The sequence below is a fragment of the Protopterus annectens genome, chromosome 2.part0 (genome assembly GCF_019279795.1).
Source record: "Protopterus annectens isolate FY-2018-M chromosome 2.part0, PAN1.0, whole genome shotgun sequence".
Lineage (NCBI taxonomy): Eukaryota > Metazoa > Chordata > Ceratodontiformes > Protopteridae > Protopterus > Protopterus annectens.
In genome coordinates this window covers 98,024,977-98,042,536 of record NC_056728.1, presented here as the reverse complement: position 1 = coordinate 98,042,536, position 17,560 = coordinate 98,024,977, and the positions used below count along the sequence as shown (strand labels likewise).

General features: G+C 38.0%; 1 protein-coding gene across 1 annotated transcript in view; it reads right to left on the bottom strand.

The window, feature by feature from the left end:
• The window catches only part of LOC122792978 (arf-GAP with GTPase, ANK repeat and PH domain-containing protein 1-like), a 2,685,441-nt gene that overhangs the window by 440,615 nt on the left and 2,227,266 nt on the right, over positions 1–17,560 (bottom strand). The window lies entirely within an intron of this gene.

Here is a 17,560-nt window from a genome sequence, read left to right as displayed (position 1 = left end):
AGCAGTATCATCACTCCACCCTGTCTCTATCACCCTTCAAACAGTTCTGTCTCACAAACTGCACTGCATACATGTCCTACAGTTTTATACTACATTTTTAGAAATGTAAAAAAAAGCTCACATAACATACAGAAGAATTCAAATAATGCAACAAAGAATACTCCCTTGTCAAAGAACAAGTGTGCGTGTATGTGTGTATACCAATACATCTGCATGTGTGGGGGAGACAGTTTCTGTCATAGCAAAGTTTCAAAAAGATCCCTTCTGTTCAATAACTTCTTCTCCTACAAACCACACAAAAACATTTACCCATATACATACCACTACCAATTCAAAAATTAACAAAAACAACAGTGTACTGCTGTAAAGAGTAATAACAGTTATGACTGCCTAATAAAAGTAATGTATTCACCAGTTTAAAGTTATATGTATATTTCATTTAATAAATAGCAGCAAAAGAAATTAATTACATCCTAGCAGAATTCATACTATTCATGATTTCCCAATTGTCTTCAGCTATGTAAAATAAAAAATGAAAGGGACCAACAAGTAAAGCTCCTAGTTTTATTAAAATAATTAAGGACTTTTATCTGTAGTAAACATAGACCATCAGAATGACTAAAAATCACAATACACTCATTTAAATACACAAGATAAAAATGAACAGATTGAACAAGCACTAATTAATTAACAAATCTTAAAATGTCAAGTTCTGCCATACTAATTCAACTTAAACAAGCCAACCCACTATAAAAATGCTCTTATTTTAAAAAAAAAAAATTATAAATCATAAATACTGTCGCTTTAGAGTCAGGTACCATCAGATAACTTAGGAAACATACAATTATGTACATCAAAGTAGCAAAGACCATTCAAAACCATACTGAGACAAATACCTAAATCACCCCGGTTTTCATAAAATAAAACTGAACCTTTAACTTTAAAACACTACTAATGGAAGCCATCCCAGTAAGTCCTGGGGGGTGGCATTACATCTCAACTGCCACCTCAATTCCTTACACTCAAGATACAAATCAGAAAGCTCATGCCTGGGTCTTAGATCTATCTAACTGATCGATGCCAATAAATTTAAATGATGAAGGGGGTTATTATTAATGTGTTTAACTAATGCATTCCTGGCATCATCACTCTGAATGTCGTACACATGTTGGTAAATTCTTTCCTTAAATGACCTTCTAGTTTTATCAATATAAAAACATTCACAACACTGGTACTTTGCAACATAAACAATACCCTTGCTATTACAATAGATTACAATAGTATCTTTGTTTTAATTTAATGACACCGAAGTTTTGGATAAAAACTTCAGTAGTTACTAAAATATATCTGTGTTGAGAACATTGGCCATATTCAACCGTAACCACTTTGGAGTTTCCCGATAGCAGTCTTTCACTGAAAATCTTTAAACAAACATCCTTTTTATAGACAACAGTATGGAGGAGGCCACACAGCTTCATCAACATCAATATCACTGTCATCTGAACTTCCTGCTGAAAGTACAGTTGTATACTTAACATAACAGTGGGTCTCTGCTGATCAGTGTTACAGTATTAATAATCAATGAATATCCTGCCAAAGATAGCTGCACATTCTTCCAACATACCAAAGCCTTGGAGCTTTTACCCAATGTAGTACGTCTGATATTTGACCTCAAACAAATGTACAAATCAAGGAAAAGGTGGAAAATGGCAAAGAATCCACACTGGCAACAGAAAGTGGGAAAAGGAGGGACAGATGTAGTACTGCAACAGTGATCAGTCTGACATCTACTGTTATGTTTCTTATATAACTGTGCTATGTCTTTCAATGATCATTGTTGCAGTATTAACAACCTATTGGGGATTTCCAAAGCCCAGTGGTGCAGCAGTTAATGTTGTTGCCTCACAGCAAGAGGTTCTCTGGTTCGATTCTTGGCTAGGGTGCCTTCTGTGCAGAGCCTGCATGTCCTCCCTGCATTCCTGTGGGTTTTCTCCAGGTGCTCCAGTTTCCTCCCACATTACAAAGACATGCGTCTGGAACATTTCTCCCTGGGCCTTCACTGAAAATTGGCTCGTTCTAAGTTGGACTTTCCCGGTTAAGAAAATGTTAAATAAATAAAGCTGTCTAACAAGATAGGGGGAGAACACTGAACCAGATTATGGTCCAAAAGACCTAGCACAACTGAATAAGCAAATCTGCTCTATTCTTAGAAAAAGCATGAGTTTCATATTGTTTTGTGAAATTGAAAAGAAGACGAAGCAGCTACTTCAAGAAAATACCTGGAATTTAAACCTTTGAAAAAAGCCCCTTAAGAAGCAGCAGCTCTTGTGGACTGGGCATTAACTATAGCTAGAAGCTGCTTACCATGGAAAGAGTAACAAAAAGAAATAGCCTTGGAAATCCAACTATAAACAGTTTGTTTGGAAATAGGAGTACACACATTTTGTCCTGGAAGGAGACAAGTAACTGATCAGACATTCTGATACACTTGGTTTTGTCTACATAGAACCTAAGCTGTCTATGGAAATCAAAAGACTGTAAAATCCTTTCCACTGAATTCCGATGGGAAGGAAAAAAGGTAGGCATGTTAATGGTCTGATTCAAGGACAGCTCATTAACTACTTCTGGCAAAAAAGAAGGATTATAGCAGAAAGAAAAATGAGAAAAGGTGGAATAACTATTAAGTATTGAAACTATGAAACCCACTTATCAGAAGTCAAAGCCACTAACAGCACAGTGTTCCAAGTACAATACTTAAGAGAAGCAGAGGCAGCAGGCTCAGAAGTGAGTAGGTAAGCTTGTCCAGAACATAGTACAAATCCCAAGAAGGAGGACTAGCCTTTCTTGCTGGTCTAATGTGAAGGACGATTTTCACCAAATGCTTCAGCTCAAAATGATAAGTCAGTGGTGGGTCCAAAGGGAGATGAGCAGAAATGACTAACAGATGAGTTTTAATAGAAGAAAATGCTGACCCAGCATTAAGAAAATTCTCACAAATAAACCATAATATTAGGAATACCAATCTTAAAAGGATCCTAATTCTGGCTATTGCTCCAAAGAGAAAATCTCTACCATTTGGAGAGATAATGAATGTCTAGTGCTTGGTTTTCTAGCCTCCTGTAAAATCTTAGGCACGTCTCCAGAAAAATTATGCCAATAATGCCTAAAAAATGAAAACTTTACCTCCCCAAAGAGTAAGATTAAATGTCTAGGCTAGGATTAATTAAAGAGCCTTTGTTCTGTAAAATTAAATGCAGTCTGTGAAACAATTTGCGGTGATTGCCCCTGGACAAACGAAGAACAAGGGATATTGTTTGAGCCAGATGGGAGTCACGGACAAAATTTTTGGCTTGCCTTTCTGCTGCTTCAGAAGAACTTTTGAAATTAAAGGAACTGGCAGGGAAAGTATAAAACAGCCTCTTTTTCCATGAAAAGGTCATGATTTCCATTCTCCATACCTGAGAGTATGGTAGTCTTGAAGAAAGAAATCAGACCTGTCTGTGGTGTATGGAGGCAAAAAGATATATTTGTGTAGTACTGAACTGATGGATAAAGTCCAGAAAGACTCCTCTGTTTAACATCCACTTGTGATGGTCTGCTCTGGATCTGCTACTGTTTTTTTTCTCTCTGGGGATATGTATGTATGTATGTATGTATATATATATATATATATATATATATATATATATATATATATATATATATGTGTATATATATATGTGTATATATATATATATATATATATATATATATATATATATATATACACATACATACAAAGCTTGAAGAACAACTTTGTGTTGAACTGGAATTTCCCAAGCTAACACAATCTGCAGAGGAGGTAAAACATGGTGTCTTCCTTGTCTGCTCATGCACTGCATAGCAGTTGTGCTGTCTGTGAAACCCGAAGAGGACCAGAGGTGATGCAGAGATTGAAGAGCTAAAATAAGTGCCTTCACCTCCTTTATAATGATGTGGTCTCTTCTTTATTTGCGAGACCAAACCCTATGATCCCTGACTTCTTTGGAATAAGCACCCCATGCCAGATCAAGGCATCTGTGAAAAGATCTTGGTGAGCAGGAAGAAAAAGTAGTTATTTCTCTACTGAATAAACCCTGTTCTTTCCACCAAGATAACTCCTTTGTGACAAAGGGCAGAACAGGAATTCTGAGGATAAATGGATAGTAATGTTAAGTTTAAAGAGACAACAGATACAACTGTATCTTCCTCATATGAAGCCTGGCAAAAGGAACTATAAGGATCAATGATGACATGTAGCCTAGAGCTCTAAGGACCTCACTTTGCAGTTGTTATATCCAAAGACAAAAGACCCTGAAAGTAATCCATCAAGAAAATACCTTTGCTGTCTAGAAGAAAAAGAATGTCATTGACAAGGCAATGATTCTGCACCCCAGGAAAATCTGATCATGAGACAGAATTAAGCAATACATCTTTAGGTACAGTGTCCATCACAAAATGCAAATGAGTCAGAAAAAGCTCTTGGACTGGAACTTGAATGAGAAGATCATTTAGATAAGGGACTATCTGAACAGTCTGGAGTCTGCAATAAGCGATGAAAGAAGCTAAGCATTTTGAAAATACCAATGGATTAGAAGAAATAGCAAAGGTTAAAGCACAAAACTAAAAGTGATATGATTGCACACAAAAATGTAACAATTTCCTGAAATGTAAATAGACAAGAATATGGAGATAAGTACCATTTAATCCAAAGTCACCATGTAAACCTGACAAAGCATCATTAGGCGCAAGGACTATATGGTCACCATCTTGAAACTTTCAGGAAATTATTGAGGGAGGAGAGATCCAGAATGGGTCTCCAAATCCCCTCCTTCCTGGGAACCATAAACATTCTTGAATAACATCCTGTACATAAGGAACCAGTTCTTCTGTATCGGAAATAAAAGTTCTTGAGGGAGGAATTGAAGAAAAGGAAGAATAAGAATAACTGGCTTTGGGGAAGCTGAAGAATTCCTGAAAGGCAAGGGAGAGCCTTCCACGATATTTTGCATCCTCCTTGAATGATGGACATAACCCATTTGTCTAAAGTTATCATTGTCAAACTGGTAGTGCGAGACACGGACTTTGAGATAAAGGACCCTGAGATAAGCCATGGAGGGTAGAACTAAAAGAGGAGGAAGATAGTCACAAGGCAGGTGATTTGTTCTGCAAGGAATGTTCAGAACTTTGGGAACTTTGTTGAGATTTTTCCTGAAATCTCCTCCTTTGAGGTGTCTTACCCTTCTCAGAAGATTTCAGATCCTTACACAGAAGGATACTTTCTCTGAAATTTAGGTACAGGAGAAAAAAGATTTGTTTTAGGTCCTGCATGACTTGAAAAGCTCTACAGCCACAGAATCAAAAAATGTTGTCTATGCAAAGGAGAATCTAGCAATTTAGTCTTGACATCCTCAGGCAAAGGTTGAAGTCTAAGCCATAAAACCATATGAAGAATTGAACAGTGACTGCAGCCCTAGAACAGGCATCGGCAACATCAAAACCACATTTAATATATATGTTCCTGCCAGATCAGCTTACTATGGGAGACCTGTAGAAAGAATGAACTTCCTCTGCTGCTATATAATCTTTTAATATCATTTAATAATATAATTACTGTGTAGTGTTTCCTTACTGCTTGGTATTTTTCCTCCACCTTTCAAACTGCGCAATGTACAGGATTCCTGAGTAATATGCATACTGGCTTATTCACCACTCTGAGTCATGGCTGAAAAAGGTCCCTATGCACCAGTCCAGTAATCTGGATAACAAATATATAAATAAATAGGTGCATTCAAGACGCAGTTAATTAATTTTAGTCTTTTTTCATTTTCTCTCTCTACTAACCAAAATGCTAGATGGAACAGACCACAAGCAGTTGTGAGGCTTTCTTGTCAGGTCTTCCAGCATGGCTTTAAGCATATAAATTAAAAGGATTCTGCTTTTAACCAACTTACTAACTATATCCTGGATAAAAAGAGAGACACATGACTATTCTCTTTTTTGAACTCTTCAAGTTTTTCAGCACAGTAAGCAGCAATTACAAACAACTAGCACACCTTTCATATAATAAACAACAGACCTATTGCAGTGCGATAGTTTAAGAGATGCTTCTTTAACTGGACCCAAAGGATGAAATTTTGCCAAGTCTTCTTAGGCCCTTTGATAATCCAAATAGGACCATTTTATTACTCCATTTCTTGACCTTTAGTATATGACTACATACCCAAACTCTCTCTGGGAGTAGGTCCAAATGGAGAGATGTTAAAATCAGCAAGCAAAGGAGAGTAGTGTTGCAGTAAGTAAATTCATTCTCAGGTTTTGCTGACTATCTTCACAAGGCAAAGCCTGTTTTTACAAAATCTCACCAAGATGACACTGATATACAGACTGTATTTTACATGGCATATATCATGGACAGAAGCAAGATAAAAAACAAAAACAGACAACTGGATGCACAATTCTCAGAATAAATAAAAAGGTGTCCAATCCTGGTAGGCGCACTGCTGCCAGGACTGGAAAAAATGACAGTGTAGAATCCTCAAGACCAGGAAACATTCCTACAATACGGTTAGGCCAGCCTCAGGGGGAGGATGGCCCCCTTGTTGTAGAAGGAAGTAGTAGTCCACAAAAATCATAAAAACTGACAGGCCAAAAAACAGCCAGAAAGAAGACAGAGTGGACTACTGAGGACAAGAATGAAATTACGTACTGTTACTATTATGCAAGAAGCACAGAATTTCCAGACAGAAGATAAATAAAAAGATTAAGGCAGAAATTAAAGGAAAGAAAAATATTTGCAAAAACTGTCAAAAGCTTCAGATGCAAATTTGTGTTCATGAATATAACAGAATCATGAAAAACATTAAACAGACCAAGAAACCTTAGGCCATTTAGAAAATGAGCGACTGAGGAAGTTTGAAACTATAAAGAAACATCTAGAGATTTTTGAAAGGTGAAAAAAAGAAATATGGACGTGGGAAAGAAAGAGCAATCTAATATGGTGCAAAAATGTATACAAAGGAAAAAGTCAAATTAATAAATACAAAAAGAGCAGCTCCAAAAATATTCAAAGAGAAATACAGACAAAGGCATCCAGACATGGAAAATTTTCCAATACAAAAAAAAAATAAGAAAACAAAGGGGGTAAGCAGAAAAGAGGATTAGTAATGGAGAAGTTAAAGAAATAGAAAATGAAGTGATGGATTACCTGCAAAATGAAGGATTTTGTGTAGATAATCCAACTCTGTTAACATCACAGCATGACAGAGCAATGAGTCCTCAAATTAAGGAGAAACCGGTGAAACAGGAAGCATCTGATCAGCTGTCATATGAGGATACTTTGGGGCCTTCAGTACGAAATCAGTGAAAAGTTCAGCTGGAGTTGCACAGCAAGGGAAGGAACAGGAAATGATGACAACTCTGATGCAGTCAATGTTGTGGAGTGATAGCCCAGTGAATTCCTATATAAAAGAGCAATGGATAACACAGGATGAGAGAATGTGTAGCAGGAAGATGTTCTGGAACGTCATTCTTCTTTTCCTGCAGGCATTGGACACTCTAAATTGGCCTATGTGTGTGCCTTCTGTGGAAGGTTGGGAGCCGGGCTGGCAACTCGACAACATAAAACTCCACTGCCAAACATTCTATGGACGGTTGTTCCGCTGTGGCAACCCCTAACCAGGACAAGCCAAAAGGAGATGGTAATTCTACAGAAAGAATGTGTACTCAGTTGAGAAGAAAAAGATCTAAGGGAATAGTTGCTTGATTTAATAGAGATGGATACATATACGACTGATGAAAGAAATAGACTACAGAAAGTCAATAAGACCCAAAATATTAGAATAAAACAAATGAACACCGTAGTCAAGACAATTAAAAGAAATCCATTTGAAATAACAGAATAAAATACAATTACTGTGCAGCTAAATTAACAACAGATAAAGTCTTACCACAAAAATACAGGGCAATAAGGAAAAGGATGGTAAGAAATCAAATGCCACCAAGGAAACATTGACTAGAGAAAACTACAAAGCCAGCAGAACAAGTTTTGTCACTGCTAAAAGAGTATAAAATAGGGAACAGATTAACAAAATTACCTAAAAAGACAGATGTGATATAAAAGCAGCATGGAGTACTAGAGCAGAGCAGGATATATTGTACACTATTGCAAATAATAAACAAAAGATAACACAGGCAGAAAACTTAGAAGATATGCAGGTCAATCTTCATTCTTTCGGCTTTTCCCGGTTAGGGGTCGTTACAGCGGATCATCTGTCCGCTCATGATTGTCAGTGGAGTTTTTACGGTGTCGAGTTGCCAGCCTGGCGCCCAACCTTCCACAGAAGGCACACACACCTAGGGCCAATTTAGAGTGTCCAATCCACCTACTGCATGTCTTTGGGATGTGGGAGGAAACTGAAGCACCCAGAGGAAACCCACGCAACCAGAGGGATGACATGCAGACTCCGCATAGAAAGCACACAAGCCAAGAATCGAACCGGAGAACCTCTTGCTGTGAGGTGGCAACGCTAACCGCTGCACCACCGTGGCCGCCCAGAAGATATGCAGGTCAATATAAAGGAAAAATACAAAACAAGCAATAGAATGATGACCCAAAAATGTTTTATAGAAAACTGGGAAACAAAGCAAAAGGAATAGAAACACAACCAAAAAAAGAATAAATAGATACACCTTGGAGAAATATCTATGAAAACCCTGTGGAACATAATAAAGATGCTGAATGGACAGAAGAGGTAAAAGAAACAGTACGAAATGTAAATATACAGCATATGAAATGGGATGTAGTAGTAGCCAGAGAAACTGAAACAAAGCTTAAAAAAAAAGCTCCTAAATGGAAAATCCTAGGCCCAGATGCAGTACTTAACTTCTGGCTAAAAGTTTTAACATCTTTACATGAAGATTTAGCACTGCATACGAGCACCCCAGACAGACATCAACCTGGTTAACAACAGGAAAAATTATACTTCTCCATAAGACTGAACCTGCAAGCTACAGACCAATAACTTGCCTTCCGATGATGTATAAACTATACAATTGATGCCAACTGAGTTTATAGTCATTTAGAAGAAAACTCAATCATGGCATTAGAACAAAAGGGCAATAAAAGAAAGTCATATGGAACAAAGAATAATTTATTGTTAAATAAAGTCTTAATGGAGAATTGTAAAAAGGGGAATAATCTAAGGTATAGCATGGATAGATTACAAAAAAGCATTTGACAGCATCTCACATTCATGGATAAAGGAGCGCTTACAGATAAGATACACCCTGTACTGATCAATTATATTACGGTGACCATGAAACAGTAGCAAACCACTCTGCAGCTAAGCCATGACAAAGAACAAATTACTATCAAAGGGAGATATTCCAGGGTGACACTTTGTCACCATTGCTCTTTTGTCTTGTCCTTAACCCATTAAGCCGTCTACTGAACACATTAGGTAGTTACAACTTGGCTGTCAGAAAACAACAAAGTGCAAAGACTTTTCATCTTCTTTTTGTGGATGATTTAAAACTGTATAATTTATATGATGAGGAGCTGAAAGCAGAAATGGAAGTGGTCAAAACTTTCTCAGATGATATAAGAATGTCATTTAGTCCTGATAAATGTGCAAAAGTGACATTTAAAGCAGGAAAGCTGCAGCACAAAGAAAATTATTGGTCTGGGACAGGAATGTGATATAAAGGTACTTGAGCAGTTGGGAATGTAAAAATATTTGGGATTTGATGAAGGAGCGACAATAAAATATGAACAAATGCGAAAAAAAAACTCAGTGAAGATTTTAGAAGTCTAAAATTAATACTGAATAGCCCTGAAATCTAGGAAGAAAGTTCAAGTATAAACCAATTTGTTCCTCCTGTTCTAACTTTTTTGGGGTGATTTACTGGCCCCAAAAGTTATTGGATCAGTTGGACAGGAAAACAAGAAAAATGCTTCTTGCTTATCAAATGAAATATCAAAATCAGTGTATAACAAGACGATATAGTCCTCGTTCTGAAGGAGGTATGGGTCTCCTTGTAAGTGATTACATGTGCAGATCTGCAATTGTAGAGCTGCATACATATCTGCTGACCTCATCAGATTCAAACATAGTCAAAGGTTTGAAACAAAGAGAGCAAGTTTAAGATGACGTCCCTGATTAGTTTAACAGAAGCATATTGTATAAAGCAGGAAAAGAAACCATGGTGGTGTGTACAATATTAAACTTTTGATTTTATGCTTTTGGAATTCTTCCCATTTCTTCCGGCACACTTTATCAAGCTGATGAGTTTTGGTGTGTGCATTACTGCCATTTTTGTCATTAAGAATGGAAACCAAACCAGAAGTACAAAAAAATGGAAACCAAACCAGAAGTAGACAAAACTCAGGAAGGAAATGAATGTGATAGAAATATAAGGAGAAGGATAAGATGAGAAGGCAAGAAATGTGTGGCAAAGGCATAGATACAGCTGCAAGTACAGAAAACTTCTAGAACAACCTCATGTCAATCAGGATCTGATGCAGGAATGATTAAGGAGTAAGGAATTTAAACCAAAAGATGAAAGGCTAATATTGATGGCCCAGGACAGTGGACTATGTATATGTTGGTTTACAAAGTACATTGAGCATGTGGGAGAAACAGATAAATACAGGTTATGTAAAAAAAAAAAAAGAACTAGAAATAGTTGCATATCTTGTTGCTAGGTGTGATACAATGATGGCAGAGGGCCTGTACACTGAAACGCATAATAATGTGGCAAGACTGTTGCACTGGGAATTGTGGGAACACTACAATATTGAAGGAGCTGAGAAGCATTAGAAACATGAGCCACAAAGCATTACAGAGAATGATGACATTTATATCACATGGGATCACCCATTACCAACAGTTCAAAAAACAGATGTGAGAAAACCAGCTACAATAGTCCATGAAAAGACAAAAGCAGCACTGATCATTGAAATTACTACACTCAATGATTACAGTGTCTTACATACAGAGAGATACACAGTTATAAAATACCATGATTTGCAGGCAGAAGTGAGGGCAATGTGGAAGAAGGATATCCATGGAGAGGATCATAATGGACCTCATAAATAAAGACATAGGGAATTTGCAGACTTTGGATCCATCCCAGTTTGGCTTTGTCAAAGGCAGATCATGCCTTCTAAACTTGGTTGACTTTTTCGAAACAGTCACCAAAGCCATTGATGAGGGAAAGGCAGTCCATACAGCCTACCTCGATCTGGCGAAGGCCTTCGATACAATACCCCACTCGGGTATCATTGAAAAACTCATCAGCTTAAATGTTAACCCATATATCACAAGATGGGTTGCAAACTGGCTGAGTGACAGAACCCACAGGGTCAGAGTTGCTGGCGCCATGTCAGACTCAAAGCCTGTCACAAGTGGTGTACCACAGGGCTCAGTCCTGGGCCCACTCTTGTTTGGCATCTACTTTTCCAGTACAAGCAAACACAGGAGGGTTATGGCTGACAAAGTTTGCAGATGACTGCAAACTGGGCGCCATAGTAGAAAACACATCTGACACAGATATCCTTCAGAAGGGTCTCACAGAAACGGATAACTGGTGCCAGAGCCATGGCCTAAAGTTAAATGCCAAAATGCATAGTCATACCCTTCGGGAAAAACAAGGTTACCCTAGCTACCAAATAGGTGGCAATCCACTGAGCACAGAAGAAGTTATCAGGGACCTGGGGACCCAGGTTGATAGTAGTCTGTCATTTGACACCCATGTAGCTAAAGTAGTTAGGAAGACCTTCTACATTGCCCACCTTATCATGAAGGGATTCTCATCTAGATCAAGGGAGGTCATAGTCTCCCTATACTCATCACTCATCAGACCAATGATTGAGTACAATGCCCCATTCGGAATGTATCTGACCCGACACTTGCAGCAGCTGGAGAGGCCACAAAAGTTCCTCACCAAAAGGATAAAGGGTCTCAAACATCTGTCCTATGCTGCCCGACTGAAAGAACTCCAGCTCTATTCAGTCGCCACCGCTTGCTCAGAGGTGACCTTTGCCTAACATACAAGGCCATGTCAAACCCAGATTTGATGAATATGCTTCACCTCAAAAAATCTAGATCCGTCAGAGCCACAAGGGCGGGAGACTTAAACCTCGACACGACTATTAATAGGACGTGCTGGAGGGATAGATTCATCACCCAAAGACTCCCTATGCTGTGGAATAAAATCCCGGTATATGTGAGGCAGAGCACCTCGCTGGCCTTGTTCAAGAGAAATCTTGACCAATGGATGGGAGATCGCAGATATACCCCAGGGATTACCTCAGTGTCACTGCTCGACAGAGGCACAGCAAAATAATGGGTATAGTTCCCCATACTAAAGGGGTGGTGTAAGCCACAAAACTATGGGCTAGGCTTGTAAATGCCCTCGGGCAGATAGCCTAGTATGAACCTATGAACCTATGCAGAGAGTTCCAATAGTAGCATGAACAATGGGTCTTATAAAAGAGAATTTACAGTGTTATTTAGATATGCTACCAATATATGTAACTCCATATGAATTGCAGGAGTCACTTCTGGCTAACATTAAAGACTGAAACAATACAAATTTCATGACATTGAATCATACTTTGACTTAGGAATGGGGTCCATTCCCATCAGGGTATTAGAAACCCAAAAGACTTGGAGAAATTAAACTGGGACTAATGTGTAGAAAAGGTAATCCATTAAGGACATAAAATGTGCTTGTCTACTCTTCCATTGAGAAATGTGCCACTCAGTCATAGCACATATTTCTGAACATATTAAACATTAATACTGTATTCACCAAGCTCGGCAAACCTATAAAAGAATGACTTCTCTCTGCTACACAGAAACAAACTTCATCAGATAACCAAGGACCACAACTGGACCTTGCACTTAAATGAACTTGATTTTAACAAAGGCTGGGCTATTTGCACTTTACTACATAATCACATCTACTTCCCACATACATGCATACATACTATTTATTAACCCACATTGAGAGCCAAAACCCCCTTGTTCTTAAGGATTCCACATCACACATACACTAATGCTGGTGATAGAGTCCTCAGCACTGCAGCTGAACATCGTTCCCGCCGACATCAAAGAATTTCCTTCCCACTCCTCTGTGAAGGTTGACTACAGGCCACTGCACCACTGTTGAAATAGGGGAATTTGCTTGGGGGGGTGATGGGGGCACAGCCCATACTTCACCTGTTACCACTGCTAACAACAATTAAACTGACTTCTCCTCTTTTTAAACCTTCACTTTCAAAGAGCAATGTTATTCCTATGTTCTCATACTCTAGCTATGAACTTTGATCTTATACTATAAACATCATTTACATTTTTCACCCCAACACAGCTCCAAACACTGCTTGTTCAAGTGCTGCTTACTAAACTCACTGTGAGCTGATGTCACCGGTTCGTTTTTTATCAAAAAACGTTGCATAAACTGTCATTGCTTTCATTTAACCTGTGCTACTTTTCTCCCTTTTCTGCATGTCTACATTACAGTAAGCCATGCCATATCATGTTTCCACAAAAAACCTTACAGTGCTTAGCAATATGCCCCCCACTATCTTTTAACAGGGTCTTGGCAATAAGCGAATAGGCATAAATACATAAATAAACTAAACATATTTACATTTACTGTTATTTTCTAACCACCTGGGACAGTCCCATTTCTGCAACAGGCCATGGAGAAAAGCTCCACAAAATAGGGAATTAAGATGCCCTAGATGGCAAAAACAGGGAGATGAAAACTTTAAAAAAGAAACTGATACAGAAACAGCAGCACTTAGTATAAATTCTGGACAATGGAAGCAAGCTGTAATTATAATTTTGGGTCTATATCATGAAATCGAAAGACGTAAATGTCGAATATGTAAAGGTCGACACCTACTTGTCGAAATACCTAAATGTCGAAAGCAGTAAATATCGTAAAACAAAATACCAAAATGTTTTACTTGGCCATTTCACGTACACGATGTGAAAAGTCACTCACAAGTTACTCAGCATATGTAAATTATTATATGTGGATATTATGTTTGAATTACATTATAGAAAGATATAATGTAGAATAATGAAGATATCTTTGATAACGTGGAAATATCATGGTGTAAAGTATTAAAATATAAGGGATTGTATAAATATCAGTATGTAGACTAGTTTGGAGTGCATACCCATTATACCGGTAGCAGCTATGGCTAACGCTAACAAAACAGGACCCGGTGTGATAGGTAATGTGTAGGAGCGTGTGGATTCACAAAAGGAAAGGGATTTTCTTGTGACTGAAGGATATCTGTATGTCTTAGAAAAGGCTGTGAAATATAAAAGGTACTGGTGTTGTCGTTTAAAGCAAAGCCATAAGTGTAAGGGTAGGGCTGTAACAGAACGGAAGGAGTTGCAGGACATCTCAGTGAAGTCTACGGTACATCAGCATTATCCAGATGCAACAGAGACAGATAAGTACATTGCCTGTGCAAAGCTGAAGCACATGTCCAGAGATTGTAGAGCAACTCCTGCCCTGTTAGTTGATGATGTGTTGGCTAGTACTTCCTTGGAGAGTGTTGTCACATTACCTACACGTAAGTCCCTGTTGCAGTGTGAACAAAGTAAGACGTAAAGGTCTTTTAATGAATGCAAAGCCTACTACTTGTCTATCTTCCATTTCATTAGATGAATTTAAGCTAAAGGAATCTAGCTTTATTCAGGAACGTAAGGTGGATGTACATTCTAATTTGCATGTACTGGTATTCACCACTCAAGAAAACTTAGTGGATCTATGTGACAGTAAAATGTGGTTCATGGATGGTGTGTTTTTGACTAAGGGGAAGTTCTGTAGGCAGTTATATAGTATACATGCCATCACAGATCATAATAATAACAGAAAATGTGTACCTTTATTATATGCACTAATGACAAAAAAATCCTTTAAAGCGTACAATTTTATGTGGGAATGCTTGCTTACATTATGCACACGGTTAAATCTAACACTAAAAATGAGGTTCCTATTGTGCGATTTCGAGTTAGCTGCAATAAAAAGTATTGCAGCTAACTTCAATGAAGTTATTAATAAAGGTTGGCTGTTTCACTTTTCGCAGTGTGTATGGCGTAAAGTGCAACAGCTACAACTATCAACATTGTATGGTACATCCGTTGAATTCCAAAGGGCTGTGAAAGAACTGATTGCTTTGAGTTTCCTACCAGAGGATGAGGCTGTAGCAGTATTTAAAGAGCTATGTAAAACCTTTCCTGTGGAGGGTAAAGAGCTGTTAAATTACTTTTCCGATGTTTTTGTGTTGGGCTGTGTATGTAAGCAGTTTACTCGTTCAGTAGTTGTTAGTAGATTCCCTCCAACGTATCCGACTGCATTCTGGAATGTGTCTAGTCTAAATGATCATGGACTGCCACGTACACAAAATCATGTGGAGGGTTGGCACCGCAGAATACGTTGTCTACCTGGCAGGCGAATCTCTGATATACCCTGTGTGCTCTCTGTTTTAGTACAAGAGCAGAATAGGGTGGACGAGATACGTTTACAGCTTCTGTCTGCATGTGCCGTGTCACCCAAGAAAAGGAAGACTATGGAATGCGAGGGACGTTTGAACTCTGTCCTTTGTAATAGGCATGAATATACTACTGCCCAATTCCTAAGAGCTGTTGCTATGTTGTTAAAGTTATAACGTGACATACTATGGACTGTAGATAGTATGCACCGTTCACGTAGTTTGGAGTTCTCGTGCAACCTTCACATATCTTTGTTTACTTCAGGTATGGTTTTGTTAGTAGGGGATATACTCTTTATTTCAGTTTACGTGCACTAGGAGATGTACTGCATATTTATGTCGAGCTGCAAGTGTTATTGGAAGTGTAAGTTGAGTGACGTGTTGCGCTGTAGTGGGGTGTGTGTTATATTACGTTCTTGGCATTATCACACCGGGTGTTGTTTGCTGGGTCAAACAAAATCATTCGACATTTCGATTGTCGATGTTTACTTTGTTCGACGTTTAGGTATTTCGACAAGTACGTGTCAACCATTACGTATTCGACATTTACGTTTTTAGATTTCATGATATAGACCCATAATTTTAATAGATTAACATATGATGCATGAAAAACACATAAACCTAACATAAACAGCAATGAAGTGAAAAGAAAAAAAAAACATACACTGCATGACCTAGTAATTAGAAAATTATGTGGCAAACATCAGCTCACAAAAAAGTGTTTACAAGGGATTCCTACTAACAAACACACAACTGAAGTGTATTAATTTACATCTGGCACTACAATGTATTTTACAAATTGAGTTAACTACTGCAAAGAGTGGTGGGTGGGTGCAAATTGGTAGCAGAAGACATGGAAGCAGCTCCTATTAACCATCAGATGAGGACAGGTAGAGTGACAATGCAAAAGAAGCATTCAGATCATTAAATAAGTGAACAAGCACTTAGCTGTGCCATTGCAGGACATAAGTGAAAATATGGAAAAGGGCATGAGACAGTGCAGTAAGGAAAGAAGCACTCCCAAAAACATGTCAAGGTAAACAATCAAAGCGTTTTGAAAGAACATGATGTGTATAACAATACTCCGATTTGATAATTAGAACTCAAATTGAACACAGAAGTAGACAAACTGAAAAAAAAAACAATTACCCCTGTAATGTATTTCTTACCTAAAATCCTTAAAGGCATTAAGTAACTGCTGGGATATTCACATTTAGAAGGCACAGCTATACTGTAAGCCTTGTTACCTCTCATAAAAATGAATGCAAAAGAATTCTGTGCTACATTTCAGAATTTCATATCATTCAAATGGATTCCAATAGCTTTGAAGTTGTGTTAGACAAAGACATTTTCAATACAACTATCCCACATGCTGAGAGAATTGGAGATATTATATATAAGTAGGAGATTATTACAAAATACCAAATGTATAATGTACAGCCATCTGGATATGCATCTTTTTCTGTTTTACTGGCAGCTGCATAGTCATAAATAAAGAACTGTGAAGGAGTAGCAACAAACCCAATATATTCAGTCTTTATTGGCTAAATGGGTAAATGACTAAATTCATAACAAAGAAATTAGCCCCTTTTGTGTAGAAGATAACTAGAAAAAGATTCTAACTTTTCTAACTTTTTGATGTCTAAACAATGACTGTGTGAGGATACTTATCATACATGAAGATGTTCAAACAGAAGAATTACTGTTCTATGACAGGCGATAAATTGAAAGTGATTTCCCCACATAGGGGTATCAGTCTTTTGTCTAGATATTACTGCAGCTCACCAACCCCACGGAGCATGTGATTAACCATTCAGATGACTGAAACATTAAAGACTGACATATTTAAAATGGGAATTAAAATTCATAAAGAGGGTTCCTCTGTAGCACAGAAGGATAAAGCCCTTCCTACAGCTTAGCTGACCCAGGAATGATTAGTGTACAATGAATGCACTGAACAGCCAGCTGGGGAGGGTGGCACTAAGCAGCCAGTAATAACTTGGGGGGCGGGGAAGCAGC